General features: G+C 39.5%; 1 long non-coding RNA gene across 27 annotated transcripts in view; it reads right to left on the bottom strand.

Moving 5' to 3' along the window:
- Positions 1-13729, bottom strand: part of LOC125688811 (uncharacterized) — a 457848-nt gene that overhangs the window by 109163 nt on the left and 334956 nt on the right. The window lies entirely within an intron of this gene.

Here is a 13729-nt window from a genome sequence, read left to right as displayed (position 1 = left end):
GCTCTGTTGCTGCAGTGCTGAGCAGCATGCATCAGCCGTCCCAGCTCACATCCCACAACTGGCAGCCAGAACTGGCTGTTCTCACCACACACAACCTTAGAATAACAGAATCATTAAAATAGTAAGGTTGGAAAAGACCTCTAGGATCATCTAGTCTAACAGCCCAACCCCACCCCCACCATGCCACTAACCACAGCCCTCAGAGTTGCATCTCCATAGTTCTTAACACCTCCAGGAATGGGACTCTACGACTTCGCTGGGCATCCCTTGATGGGATGGCCAATGCTTGAGCCTCACCTGCTCAAGCTAATCACAAAGACAGAGTAGAAACTATGCCTTATTATTCCTTGTTTTCAGACAACTTTCGCTTTTTTTTTCACCCTACTAGAACCACAGTTTTATGAACTGCAGTCTGACAATTGAAACTTCAGTAGAATAAACAAAAGTTCAGATATTGCAATTTTTCTCAACCAAAGAAACCACCTTCTAGATGGAGTTCTAAAGGTTGTGTTCCGAAGAGCTGAGCAGCAGTCTCCCTGAGATGCACCATCCATGCTTTTTGTCACACACCTTCATATCAAGCTTTAGAACATTTAGGAAAAATTCTCCATAATAAAGGTTGGAAAAATTTTTTGGCATTCCAGACATGGCATCAGCAGAAATTGGTCTGCTGAGTCCTGGTGTGCTGGCACATAGGGCTGTGTGGCAGCACAGGCAGAACTGATGTAAGCAGGTTTCCCTTGTGTGCTTGCAGAGATTTGCTAGGCACGAGGTTTAAGATGCAGTCTGTATTCCTACAGGCTATAGGCATTAAGAGACAACGAGAAATCCAAAGGAGCAACTGATGAGATCCACTTTTTTTCTTTTTTTTTTTTCTTCAGAGAAACTACCCATTTTAATCTTTTCGATTGTATTTTTTGTCCGTCCGTTCAAGTTCAAAACTCATTTCTCCTATTTTCAGGAGAGTATTTTCACCGTGTGATGATGAGGGGCAGTAGAAGACCAAGTTTGAAATAAAAGCTTTACTAGCTGCCATCCTTTGGCTCATTTACAACTCTAAGTGCCCTGCCCTTTCCGCCAGTTGTTACCCAGACGTTTGGATTTACTGCTGCAGAGAGGCAGCCAGGCTAGACATGGTTACACTCCATTCTCCCTGTGATAACACCAGCTGATCTTAGGTATTTGTTGCAATTTATAAAGGCTGAAATGGCCTTACGCTCTGGCCTGCTACCTCTCCCTCACCCCAAGGAAGTGTCCATTAAAGTACCCATCATTTTCCTGCCAGCCTCTTTTGCATCTCCCTGTGACAAGAGCTGGCCATTGCCAAGAAGTTAGATCTTAAAATCACATTGAAATGGCTCCTCATTTTCATATCTGTGGCTCAGGGGTATCAGTGTGCTCCTGGCTAGGTCACAGACAACAGGACAGAGGCCACTGCGCTGTTCTGTTAAAACTTTCCTTTTTTACCGCCCATTCCCACTTTAGGAGGGCAACAAACAACCTCTGTTCAGCATATAAATGTCCACTGCGAGATGGGAATTAAAGAGGTTAGTGTTTATAGCAGCGCTGCTATGTGATGCCAAAAATAAGTCTGATGTTTCTATTCAGGAATAGGAAATAACACTCTGAACAGGCAAGTCACTCCCCAGTGGACTTTCTTTGAATTTTCTCCAAAGGCTATTTCCTTTTCCTAAATGTGGGAAACACTTCCTGTCTGGAAATAAGCACAACCCATGCTCTGAGAAGAAATTAATAAAGCAAACAAAAAGAAAATAAACAAAAAGACCTTTGTTCTGGAAAGAAATGGCACCAACCACGCTCAGGAAACAAAACGAAACCCAGCGGATGAGAGAATAGGCAAATCCCAAATAGATTTCATTTAAGATGATTAAAAGTGCTTCCTTCACCATATATTTGGCAACAAGCGAAGTCGTGACTCAGAGATATATCCCTTTCCTTTTAGCGTTGTTTCTTGTAGCTCATGAATAAGTAAATGATTAAGAACGCTTCGGGTTTGGGTTTATCAGATACATTACCTGTCTCTTGTTTCAGTCACACCTACAGTTCAGATCGGTGCTGAGGTTTTCTATGCCTTCAGCCCCAGTGAGCGGTGAGAGACACGTCAGACCCCCACTGCAGGCTGTGCCCAACCCACATGTGTTGCAGGTCCCCCACCTCTACAGGAGGCACTCTTCATCCAGCTCCACTATGGATCCAGCTCCCTGCCCAGCTGGGATTGGCACATGCAGCCCCGGTGCAGCAGCAGTCATCAGGGAGAAATCTACGAAACCTGGACATTTCCAACCCTGCTCAGAAAAGTTACCATACATGGATGTATATCAAAGGAGAAAAAAAAAAACACCACCTTTTTACAACATCTATAAAACTCTGATTGTAATAAATGTCTGCTTAATTAATACACCAGGACATAGAGCCATTTATTCTCCCCTCACTTGCAATCATTCTCCCTGTTCAGATTTAATAATGCAAAAAGGTTGCTCAGATGCCAAATGGTAAAAATAATAAAAATACATTCATCACCGATACGAACAGCAGAAATGCCTGGTGCTATGGCTAGCACAGAGAATAAGCCAAATTTCTTAACTGAAATCCAAACAGCGTTTCACCCCAAAATCTTCAACACATACAATGAAATATATGATTAATATGATAAATAAAGCAGTCTGAGAAATGCATGCAGAACAGGGAAACAGGTGCCCAGAATAACCATTATTACAATATGCACACTGAAAGGGGGGGAGAAAGAGGCAGAGAGAAAGAGAGAGAGAGAGGAAAAAAAGCTTTCAAGACAGTTAAATTCATGAGGGCTACAGAGCCTCAAATTGAAATTATCTCACTCCACACTGATAAATAAAGTAGCTCTGGTACCTAAATCATGACACTAACTATACGTTTCGATTTTTTTAAGTAGTGATTAGGTGGATACTCAGGGGAACCTACTAGCCTTCACAGAGATAACAGACTCAACTTAATATCAACTTAAAAAGAGACTTGAATTCTAACCAATCTCATGTAATGAATTGAAATTCTATAGCTTTCAGAGGTAAAAAAAAAAAAAAAAAAGATAAAAAAGCGATGTGGCTCCATTCTCTAACTTGCTGTCAGGAAATATAATTTGTGCTCTCAGTGATTCACCTAGCTCATATGCAGCATGCAAATTTATTTCCCTAATAATCAGACCTGGAGATTGCCCAAGAGGATTAATAGCATCATTCCTTATGACCGCCAGGATATTATGCACCTCTGACATGGAAAAATTGTGTTAGTTCTACAGAGAAAACGCAAGGATATTTGTCCTGCTAGACAATATAATAGGCTGGTGCATCATCAGATTACAATGTCATTTCAAAAACCTTGAATACAAATAATGTACAGTGGGGGAAATGTTGGTACAACCTCCCTTAATTCAGTAGCCTTGAATCCACATATATTTTTTGCCTGTTTTTTTTCTTTTTTTTTCCCCTTTCCCCATTATAGTCTGTAGAAGACTGCAAGAAAAAGGCAGAGGTATTTTATATTAAAACCATATCTTTTTGTTTGCTCTTATGTTATTCTTTAAGAATAGCTTATATGGACACTGCGAGGAAAAAAGAAAAAAACACACCATAAAATCCACTGCTTCCCATTTTTCAAAGAGCTGAATACACCCATAGCTACAGTGTACTGTATTCTAGACGTGAATACAGAGCAATTTATTTGCACAATTGCTTAATTTTGATTCTCAAGTCAAAGCAATGTATTCTGCAGGCTCTGGTATTCACATAGGAAGAATTTTAATTTTAAAAATCTTTTTAGATGAGTCGGTCAGGAATTTTCTAAAAAAAGAAGTGTTTCCTGGTGTACTTTAGACCAAAGAACACCGCCTCAGAGACAAGACAAAATTTCATTATTATGCGCATGGGAGCAATAAGATTAGCTCCTATTGCTGCCCCTAAGGTGGAGCAGCAGGAGGAACCAATGGGACGATGCTAATGTGTATGTTAATAGTATTCTCCTAGAAGAAGTTGGGATAATTAAACATGTACCATCTCTTTAAGACAGAACTGCACACATTTTCTTCGGATGGGTGTTTACAAGATTTCCAATTTCAGGTCACAGCCATTTCTGAGATTGCTTAAGAAAGAGATGGGAATAACTTATCTTATTCATGTATTCAAAGAACCTTACAAAATGTGCAAAACATTACAGTTTTAAGGGGCAAAACATGCATCTTGCCTTGACAGACCTGCTTTATTATGTGTAGTGTTGTACAATGACCTAATATATTGAACATTTTTAGCTAATATACCTTGTAGGAACCAGCCTTTAATGCGATGGATTTTATAGTATCTCATTAGGGTGTGTTTATATTGCCTGATACTAAACACTTTTTCAGATTCATGTTCCTTATTAAAATTGTGAGCTGTATTGATTTTTAGTCGAACAGCAACAGTGTCATTTTAATATTAAGAAAGGCTGTTCTGAAGTTATTTTCACAGATCACAACTAGTGTGACACAAACAGTGCACATCGCTCTCATCTTTCTTTATAGCCTCAATTACAAGAATCAGGATGTGTTACCCCACCTGATTTCCCATTGGTTGAGCAATTCTCTTCTAACACTTAGAATATCAAAATGCATTTTTATTCATTGGTTTGGGAGAGGGAGAGCTGTTTTTAAATATACGTTGGTGACAAGCCCCCAGACAGTATTTATATTTTTTCTTATAAAGAACAGTGTGTTTTTAAAAACAAAATACCTTAATGCATCTGCTTTTCAAGTTTCCATAACAAACTGAGTAGCTATAGCAATGCTTACTCTAATACAGCAAACACAAAAACTTAGCATTCCGAGCAGTGTAAAAAAATAATGACTTTCACATCCTAATGTCTCCATTTTGTAAACCAGTCTTCAAAGGTAAATCTAATGTCAGCAGTAAAGAGAGTGGCTCCAATATTTCTCTGAGGATTCATGGGGAAATAATGATCTTTGAGGCATTGTAAATAGTTTAAATTATTGGAAGGTTCCTTGTAAGAAATGAAATATGAGAATTAAGAAAAATAAACTCGTTTTCTATATTGTGAAGTTAGGACATTTGGAGGTAGCCCAAATTTTAAATGCAAATATTTAGAGAGAAAAATTATCGCTTCGGAGACTGGCAATTCATACACTTATTCCTCACTCTTCTTGATTTAATGAACAGTCTGTTAATACGGTGTGGTTTGGAAAACGAAAAACAGACGTAGAAGAGTAGGTGTTCATTACATTTCTGCATTTCTAAAATCAATCTTTAAGTCTTCAGCAGGGAAAAGGCTTGAATTTAAATTGCAGCGTATAGAAACTACTAGATTTAATGCGTGCAATTGCGGGCTTTAAATCTAACTGCACCTGTTACTTTCTACAGGACCACAGCCACAGCTCAGGAGTCTCAAGGAACCCGCTGTATTTGGCCCAAGAAACCTTGGGTATGGACCGGTTCTCAGAAGGCAAATTTTCTTTATTTTGCCCCTGGCATTTGCTATTCATTATTAAACGTTAAAGTTGTGTCAATTACTTCTTTCTAGTTGATTATTATCCTGGTTATTCTACCAGCTAATCAACCCTTTTCTAAAGCATGTCTAGCAGTGGCTTTGAATTGACGTACAGAATATAATTATTTGTGCAAATTTCTTTTGTTTCTTGTTAGCCACAGAAATTGGTTAATTACTTTAATCCAAACAGCCCCTCAAAAAGAAAATATCTCGCTTTACCAATTTATTTTTAATCAATATTAGGCTGAGCTTTGAAAGCTGACTATTCAACCAATGTAAGACACCGCACTGAGAAAAGGAAGCATTTTATGTGCGTGCTTTAAAGCCATTTGAAAACACCTTCATCTAAAAGACTTTGTTAGCTTTATCAGATCCAAGACTCTTCTGTTCGAGGTGCAATTATTTTACCATTATTACATGCAAGGCTTTTAACAGAACCATCATTCCTTCTATTTAAACTGTACATTTTATAATTTATTACATCTCTTTGGTCATCAACTCACTATACAAACAGTTGGTCACCAGTGACCAATTACATTAAGGTTAAGCAACATAACTTTAAATTAGAAATAAGCTAGTGTATCTTCATCAAGGGCCTGCTGTGTTTCCAGCACTGTTTATGAGATGATACTAAATGTGGATATGGAGCACGCTCACTGGGACCAATTCCTATCGGCCTGAAAATGGGAAAGTCTTGAGCCTGCTCAGGTCCAGAGCTAATTAATGGGATAACATCTGCTTTACACACTGTGCTACAGTGATTTCTTGCAACTTCACTGTGAAGATGCATGGGAAACTATCAGAGAAATAAGTATCCGTGCTGAACCATATTAAGGCTGAAAGTGGGAATTTCAATTCTATTAGCCTGGCGATAGGCAGTGTGGAGAGGAAGAGGACATAGGGCACGTTTCTGTGGATTACACAATTGCTAAATATACAGCACAAGGCATATATTTTGTTCTGCTTGCACACACATGGTTATATATGCACTTGCTATTCAATTGCCCATGGGCTTGTTTTGCGTGTTGTTTTTTTAAAAGAGAATGCAACAAGCAGCTGAAAATGACCACGCTCCTCATGCAATCATCATTTTTATACAGGAAGATGGTGAAATTTTATCACATTACTTAAAAACACAGGCAGAACTGCTGAAGAAAAAATACAGTACTGTACAATAAGCTTAAAAAATGATAAGTCAACTCACATTGTTTTATCAGCTTGCGTACCACGCTCACTAGTAGGGGGGGGCATGCTCTTATTCCAGATTGAGATTTAAATAAATAAAACAAGAAAGGCATACTGCCCACCCAAAAAAAAAAAAAAAAAAAAAAAAAAGAAAGAAATCTGAAAAAAAAACCCCACAGATTTCTAAATTGTATCACTTTGAAAGTTAACAGGCAATTTTAATTTTAACTCATCATTTTAATGAGTTGTATTTTGCTGCATTTTGCTCTCGAGTTTTTCCTGGTAAAGTCCTGCAGGGCACAGGATCAGATTGCTGAGGAGACATGTCCTGTTTGCACACACGTATGTGCCTGTCTCTGCTTACACAGATTTGAAACAAATTAATATTTTTAATGTCTGTATTGTGAACATACTTACGTCTGTGAAGTATATGTGCACAAAAACACATATAAATGTGTGACAGAAGCACAGAGAAAAACATTAAAGATTAAAAAAAACAGAAATGGGTATGTAGTGTTAAATGCCTGATTTTAGGCAAAAAATAGAATAAATCGAATTGTTCTCTTCGTAATATTATTATTGCCAAAGTTATGACTTGCAGAATTAATTCATTCAAGCTAATGCATACAAATGAATTGCTTATGAAAAGAAAAAAAAAAATAGGAAGAGATATTTTTACAATAATGAAATCTGCATTAATAGTCATTCACCTTTACCTAAGAGGTTATGAGTTCATATGTCAACCCTAAGGAATATTTTCCATAATTTGTATGCCATTGTGTACATTCGATTTATTTGTTTGCTACAAGGTATTGAAATATTCAGGCTATTGGGAATTAAATGCTTATTTGACTAACAATGCTTATCTGTGAATTAATGGTATAAAACATGGAGTTTTCTAAAAGGCTGTCACTCAGTTTTATTTATGGAGATACTACTGAGACAAGATTCAAGGTCTTTTCAAAGAACGCTAACATCTCAAGCTTAGGGGAGGAAAAATATTATTGACTGAACATATTTAGCAATCCCATGTAATTGTATGAACTACTGAAATGACACAGTGCTGGCTTTCATCAGATGCAAACAGCAAGTGCACAATGAAGCAGGACGGTACACTGCACAAGCAGAAGCCAGAATGGCTTTGTTTTCAACTTTTGTGAGCATGTGTGTCTATAGGGAGGGAGTTTGGAGAGAAAAGGAACAGGATTTCAAGTCCCAGATAATGCAGAATTCTTATGCGAACCATTAAATTTGCGACCAGAAAGAAGGTCTGAGTTTTAATTTGCCTAAGCATACAATGATGGCCAACTCCGCCACCGTTGTGGTATTCTGATTTGCTGGTAGGGTTAATAAGGAAGCACACAGCTACCGTTCTTATTCTTTCTCCTGAAAATGTGCCATAAGGCAATACGGTTATAACAGGGGTGAATCCTCAGCTCCGCTAGTCTATCAGCCCTGTCAATGTTATTTGAACCCTTATTTTCCTTAAGGGGCTCATTCAGCTGTCCTAATATGTATACAGTGATAATATAGTCATACGCATAATAAAAAAGAGCTTCAAAATTATAGTCTGCTTAGTAATAATGCAGTGCTGTGCTGGAGTGATTGGCAACTGTTGATCCAATTATATAACCGGTTGCTTCTTAAAATTCAGGGCTATGAGATTGATATATAATGTGCTGTAAAGTGTAAAAGAACTGGACAGGAAATAAGGCGGGTTGAATTTTTTAGAGCTTTGATCAAATTAGAACCAGGTTGATGAAAGGAAATGCCTTGGGTTCTCTGCTTGAAGTTTTGTGTCGTACAAAAGGCTCTTGAAATGATCAATTTTGCACATGTCACTCACTCAGCAAGCGCAGAGCCTGTGCCAGGAGGAGGCTCTGCAAGTGGCCGCTCAGTGCCACCCTGCACAGGGCACAAGGAGCCGCAGTGAGACTCAGAAGGGGTGGGCACAGCTGAGGGGACACCTGGGGTCTGCAGCTCTGCTGGCCGGGTTCCTGCACGGCCCATCACAGATCGTAAAGACAGAAAAGGAGAACCCGGTGAATACCCCGGAAATAAATGCTGGATTATCTTTGTTGCTTCTCTTTTAAGCATTTCTCTGTCTAACTCTCTAACTAGCTTTCATCCATTATAACCCTCTGCCTGTCCCCTGCTTTTAAAACAGCTACTATTATTTATGAAGTGCTGTAGATGTGCAGTGAGCAGCACGGGGACTTTTTGCTCTTATTTTTCCTTGAGGACAACTTAAAAGGAGAGAAAAAAGCACGCATGAAAAGGCACCTTGCAGGTAAGGCTGTGGTTCCTCTGCCGCTCGGGCTGTCTCTGAAGAATGACTCCATAGTGGCAAGGCCTGGATGAGACGCAACCTCGCTGTGACTTTTCTGGGATCAATCTCACTCTGTACTATACATACTATACACCACTCCACACAGCACTTTATATCCCCCTTTTCAGTTTTAATGCAATAATATTTCAGCGCTCCTCAAATGTACCCTGGAAATCTGCCTCCTCCCTATGACTCCAGATCCCCAAATCAGGAAACATGAAATTTGAAGTGAGGCACCTACTGGCTCTGCTAGGCATCAGTATCTCTGGTAAGAAGTACAGAGATTTATAAAAATACACTATGGGACATTAGGTGCTGGCTGAGGAACAATTCCATTCCCCAGGGCGGGTACCATATTTCCCATCCACCTACTGCAGCAGAATACCAGCAAGGGAGCTTGGATGATGAACAACCTGGTGGATTTCCGTTACTCTTAGGGTCAGATTCGCACAGAAATCCTTTTGGTTTGGTGTATTTCCTACTGCTAGGAAGTTCTCAGGGAATGAGGTATCAAAAAATAAAACTCCAGGATGGGAAGCACTGATGGATCATCACAGTAACCTTCACCCAGGTGTTCCCAGTTTGTGAATTACATCCTGGGTGTTTGCATGGGATGCAGAGTAGCTAATAGCTGCCCATTTTGACACCAGAGCAGCTCCTTTGAAGCCGATTGATGTTCTCCAACAACAGAAATGCCACGCAGTACCAAAAACAAGAGGATGCCACAGTGCAATTTCACTGAAAAAGATGCATATGGTGTTATTTGAACAATATTTCTCCAAGCTCCAAGGCTGGAGTTAGAGAAATAACGATGTAGCTCAGCTCTAGCGGCCGCCATTCACAAGTGCACGCGCTAATAGGGTATAATTTGACAATATGGTAGAGGTCTGTCTTTCCAGCTCCATTATCTGCGAAAGATACAGCTCTTTTGCCAACTTGGTTGCACAGCAGTAGCATTTTGGTCCGCAGCCAAAACAACAAGGAGCTGCCAATGAAGCTGGAGATCAGGCGCCAGGCCAGCAGGGATCAGAAGACGAGATGGGATGGCCTGGCCCTGGGCAGAAGGGGCCCCTCCAGCACCGCCCGGCTGGGACACAGCATCGTGACAGCTCCTTGCAACACAGAAACACAGGAAACAGCCAAGAACGGATGCACCTTAAGTAACATTTGCTTTCTTCTTTTTATCTCCCTTTTTTTTTTTTTTTTTTTCTTAGATCACACTTAATAAGATTCCTCGACATCAATGCTGTGGATGAAATTGAAAGCTGTATTCTCCTAAACCTGTTCCCAGCGTTCCGTTTTTTACAGAGCTGCCAGGGGCTATTCTGCATTCCCACAACTGCTACAAATGTAACATATTGTTTTGCAATAAAAATTAGCTATAAGAGTGTGAAAAATGCCAGAGATCCAAATGTGAGAAACAAAAGAAGGGGGTATGGGTTTCGCACCCTTTTAGTGGACATTTTATTTATTTTTCAAATGGAGTAGACATATTTATAGCTACTGTATTTCAATTATCTCTAATTTCACACGTTTTATGCAAATTCTAGACATTTTAATTGCAAATGAGAAGGGAACTTATTTTTAAAGTGGAGCAACACAACATTTCAGTTCTCAATTTTAATTCCAAATCTATCTACATCGCTGTTAAAAACTTTTAAAACCTCATTTACGCCGTGACTTAAAAATCAGGTGCAATTTAAAACAAAAACAAAAGGCTGCCATACAAATTAGTTATAATTCAAAAACATCTCCCACACCTTCTCTTTTAAAACAAAATTCGTTGGTAGGGAAGGATAGGAACTTGAAATGATATTGTTCAGTGGCCCACTGTTTACATGGGAGTGAGAAATTTACCAGTATTGCCCACCACTGATAAAAACTAATAATTATCCAGCCCATTTTCTTTTTGTGCCTCTGAAACTTCAACAATCTGGGACAGAGACATTCCTTTACTACACAAGTACTCATGTTGATGTACACATGCAGTCACAGGTTTAAAATCACACTGTGCCTACAGAGTTCTCTGAGCTGAAAACCCTGTCTACAGCTTTTCACTATCCAGAGAAAATGTCTTTAAAAGTTCCAACTATTTACTGAAATAAATAAAACAATTTTATTATAAACAGAAATTTACTGACTGAAATATGGAGGTTTTTTCTTTTTCTTTCTTTCTTTCCTTTTTCCCCCTGCTTTCTTTATATTTGGTAATTTATTTAAATGCATTCAGAAACGCATTCAAAAAATGAGACATAGCACTTTGGTTAAGACATCTATATTTCAAATCAACATCCCTAGGACTTTCTTCAGCTCTGTTAATACTCTTTTTATTTGATTAGGGTAATCTGTTGTTGTGCTGTCTTAATCTTTATCCACTACCTTTTAACCAATCAATATTTTAGGGTTATAGATTCAGAAGGTAGACGATAATTCTGTAGATAAACTCTCTAGGCACTGCTGACATAGTCTGGTTGCATATTTAATATCTTTTCAGAGGATTCACAACTCCAGCAACATCAGAATCTGCCCAGAAGAAAACGTCAGGCCTTAAATTTTCAAAGCTGCGTGCGGGGATTTGGCCACCTGACTCCTATTAATGTCACTGAAAATTTAGGGGTAAGAAAAGCAACGTCTTTTCCCTCAGATCATTTCTTGTCTGAAAGGAACCAGAGAACAAGAGAAAGGAAATGAAAAGCAACTTTGTATTGTAGGCTGAGACCAGCAAGGCCTGCTGTTGGGGTAGGAAGCGTGCTGAAGCAGGACATTTGCTCACTAAAAACCAGTGAGCATCTTCACACCTTTCAAAATAGAAAGGTAGGAGAACTACTTCAGAAAGAAAAAAAATGGATTTTGTGTTTTTAAAATGTCATTAAAATATATATTTTTTAATTTTCCTCAGCTAAAATTATCTGTTGCTAAAGATATTAATTTTGCTGGAGATAAAATTAGTTGTCAGACTCCTGTTTATGGCCTAATTACCTTTTGTAAGGAAATGAAAATAGAAGGGTGTGAGAAATAAAAGGAATAACAGTAAAGTACAGCTACCTACCTTCCTGAAAGAGGAGCTCTCAGTGCTGAGCTACTTGTGTGCATTTCTGCAAAGCTTTGCATATTTCAAACCCAGGACACTGTATTTGCTCAGGCAAACTTGGGCTGTATTGAGCTCTATTATGTCTCACATGCAAGGCCTGGGCAGGGGCAGAGTGGACTCAGCCACCCACAGCCTGTCTGCAGAGCTGGGAACCTTCCTGTGATTCCAGCCCTTGTCATAAGAGAGCCAGTAAGGGAAATCTGGGAGCAATGGCTTTGGAAAAAAAAAAAGCCAATGTGGAGTAAATCACTGCACTTTCATCTCAAAATGGTTGTCCACTTTGATTCCAGCTTTGGAACTTGTAAATCATTTTTCTCTCAGCTGGAAGTGGGTGTTAAGCATGCCACTGGAAGGCTGTGAGACTTGTAATCCAGTGGACAGACCGCAGTGTGCCAGTGCTGCAAACATTACAACTAGCACACTTTGTTCTTGTTTTGGTAATCTGACAGATCTTCAGCTAAGGAGCAAATGCCAGAACTGCTGAGTATATTTCTTAATTGCTTTGCCTATTACATTACTGTGAAAGCAGTATCCCCACAGAGATGAGCAAGGCTTGGAGAACACTGAGGCATGAGTATGCTGGTTCACTTCAAACTTTAAAGCTACTCTGACCAGGAAAAAAGGGGGAAAAAAAGGCTATAAACCAGTGCCAGTAAGATAAATGGGAGAACTGAACTCCTTCCAGCTGACATCTTGTCTAGTAAATGGGTCCCTCAAGGTCCCATGAGCATACAGGAAGAGAAAACACTGGATACAGTCTCTCTTGATTCATACAGCATTCCTGTTAAGTGGCAGCCATGATGCCATTCCAACTAAGCTCTACCTGGCAAATCTTGGGAGTCGTGCATGTATGGTAGATGGGAGAATCTGGCCTCAGACAGTTGTCTTTTTGAAGCATTCTTTGGAGTGTTGCCATGAGAGCTGCCCAGCCACATTTTTGAATGTATTTGATGGAGAAGAAATTTGTATCTGTGTTCATTTCACAAGATGTAAACGTCTCTTTTGTGGCAGGAAAAAATCCTGCTTGCTGGAAGTGATTCTAATCTAATCTGACATGCGGTATTTGTAAACCTACTTTGGTGTCCCAACCTATTTACAGTGTTTACATAAAACTCCCCGAAATCTCCACATTCCTTGAAAAGTTAATCCAGTACAAATATTGACTGGCTGTCAATTGAGCATTATTGACTTGCTCCAGGACTGTGCTTTATTGCCTTAACTGATGAAACTTGTTTTCTTCACCTTACTTAATTTCCTTTTTGGCCTGTTTTGGGCCAAATACCACGTGCTAGTCTGCACCTCTTCCACTCAGTATGATTGGGCTGCCTCTTCAAGTTAGTTATAGTGGGAGGGCAGCTGAAACATTCTGCTGAGTTCCACAGGAGCTTGGAATAGGAAGCCAACAACCCAGTCTGCATTTTGCAGAGAGGACCTGAGCCAACACCAGTTCCTTCCCCTGCAAATATTTGGTCCACATCGGCTCCAGAACAGCAACCAAATGTGGATGTACAGTGCAGAGAGGCTGAAAAGATGTCTGAACAGATCAGCAGAGACTGTGAAAGGTAAATACGAGAAGCAAACAGACAAGTGGG

This window comes from Lagopus muta, chromosome 2, assembly GCF_023343835.1.
Source record: "Lagopus muta isolate bLagMut1 chromosome 2, bLagMut1 primary, whole genome shotgun sequence".
NCBI classification, from domain to species: Eukaryota; Metazoa; Chordata; class Aves; order Galliformes; family Phasianidae; genus Lagopus; species Lagopus muta.
The sequence above is the reverse complement of the archived record's forward strand: the minus strand, read 5'-3'. Positions and strand labels throughout refer to the sequence as shown.